This window comes from Pteropus vampyrus, unplaced genomic scaffold (genome assembly GCF_000151845.1).
Source record: "Pteropus vampyrus isolate Shadow unplaced genomic scaffold, Pvam_2.0 Scaffold273, whole genome shotgun sequence".
Classification (NCBI taxonomy): domain Eukaryota; kingdom Metazoa; phylum Chordata; class Mammalia; order Chiroptera; family Pteropodidae; genus Pteropus; species Pteropus vampyrus.
This window is the reverse complement of record NW_011889054.1, coordinates 1,288,699-1,290,922: the sequence shown is the minus strand read 5'-3', so window position 1 is coordinate 1,290,922 and position 2,224 is coordinate 1,288,699. Positions and strand designations below refer to the sequence as shown.

General features: G+C 40.3%; 1 pseudogene; it reads left to right on the top strand.

Moving 5' to 3' along the window:
• Positions 1 to 978: 978 nt before the first annotated feature.
• LOC111729656 lies at positions 979 to 1,097 on the top strand (annotated as a pseudogene).
• Positions 1,098 to 2,224: the final 1,127 nt, after the last annotated feature.

The window sequence follows — 2,224 nt, the reverse complement described above, 5'->3', positions numbered from 1 at the left end:
TGTTAGTTATGGGCAAACACTCAGCTAATCAGTTTGTGGCATTCCCTGGCTACAGTGACTTAGGTTTAGTTTAGTACAATCAAAGTGGAAACAAAGCTTTTGTTTAATAGTTTGGAGAGAAGATTTCTCTGTGTCTGGAAAGTCCAGTGCTATGAACTGAATGAACTGTTCCTCCCTCCCCAACTGATATGTTGAAGCCCTGACATCCAGTGTGGTATTGTTTGAAGACAGGGCCTTCATGAGGTAATTTGGTTTATATGAGGCCATGAAGGTGGGGCTCTCATGATGGGATTAGTGCCCTTATGAAAACAGACACAAGAGAGCTTGCTTCCTCTCTCTCTCCACCTACAGACGGCAAGGAAAGGCCATGTGAAGACACAGCAAGAAGGCAGTTGTCTGCAACCCAAGGAGTGAGCCTTCCCCAGATACCAACCCTGCTGTTACACTGATCTTGGACTTGCAGTTCCTAGAACTGTGAGAAAAAAAAATCTCATCATTTAAGCCACCCAGCCTGTGGTATTTTGTGATGGCATCTCAAACTAAGTTATCCAGTAAGTAGGTGTGAAGGCTAAAACGAGAGCAGCTATTTTACCCCCTGAAGAAAGCCTGCCTGGGGATGGAACTTTCTGGAGAAGAACAGACCTCCTGAGAGAAAGAAATGGAAACCCTCCTCTAATGGTGTCATACCTAATCCCACTTGCAGGTTAGGGTTCTTTCACTTGCAAATCAAATCCTACTAACAAGTAGGAATTCTATATACATAAGGATGGGGTTTAAAAGGGAATATGAAAACAGATTGAATTTTAAAGGTAGAAAGATTGGTGGTTTTTCTCTTTTATTTCAAAATCAGTTCACTTTTATTAAAGCCTTACAAAGGGTCAGTATATACATTATCTCATCTAATCTCCATTTTATAAGAAGGAAACCGTAGCCGCAATTTTAATGTTGTTTGTTCCACAAATAAAAAATTGCACAACAGTCTACAGCCATGCCACCCTGAACATGCCCGATCTTGTTTGATCTCGGAAGCTAAACAGAGTCAGGCCTGGTTAGTACTTGGATGGGAGACCGCCTAGGAAGACTAGGTGCTATAGGAGTAAAAAAAATAAATTTAAAAAAAATTGCACAACAATAACTGAATTGTTAAAAAGATTACTTTGTCTGCTTCTGGAATCCATTGTCCTACAGAATGTAACAGTACGAAGTTTGGTTAGTATGAAAGAATCGCTCTACACAAACGCATGAAGGGCAGATGGACAATCTCTTATCCAAACAAGTTTACAATCTCTTATCCAAACAAGCTGAGCCCAATACAAATATCATTTAATCTTGCCCTCTATTACAGTAACATCAATATGGTTCACAGATAAGATGACCACAACACAAGGGACATAGTAAGGTTTCAATAAATATTTGTTGAATTTTATGAACAACTATGCAGTTGATCTTTTGCAATGTACTTCATTCCTTTAATTGTGTTTATTCAAATATTTCTGCTGAGACAGTTTTAGTTTGAACATTCCGATATAGAAATGCTAAGAACTACACTTGCCTGGCCTCTCATAACTATATCTGAAAGTCCTTGATCTTTTTAAATGTTGTGCTACCTAGCTTCCACTTGCCTCTCCAGACTCACTCTCCACCCTCTCCATCCTGTGACCGGGATGGTCTACATTGACAGGCTTCCAGTTGGATTTGGATGAGGAAAAGGCCAGACAGCATACAGGAGACAGGAGAATGAGGTCAGAATATTTATCCCTCTGGCTTTCCCTCTGCAGGCTGATTGCCTCCTGTCATCAGCCACTTCCGTAAAACCTGCCCCATTTCCAGCAGTTCCCATCTCCACTGAGGGCAGTAGTTACAAACCCCCACAAGCACCCCACTGTTTCTAACCCCAGCATACATCACAATTGCCCGGAATTTTGCTCTACACATAGGTAAATAATCCCTTTATCAAATTCACTACAAATTATCCATTATGGCATGACATTTGATTTTTCCAGGACCCTGATTGATACAAACATGGACATGGTGCCCAGTCGATTTTGTAATGTAGCTTGAGATCATGAAAGATATAGAAGCTCTTTTAACAAAGTAAGAGCTAAAAGTCATGCAGTTGCAGGAAATGTGTCTCATATGTTGACTTAGTGGCAGGGTATTAAATCTTACGGTAGAGAGCTCTAAAGAAGTTTTCACATCTCCATAGAAACCAAAAAGAAAAAAA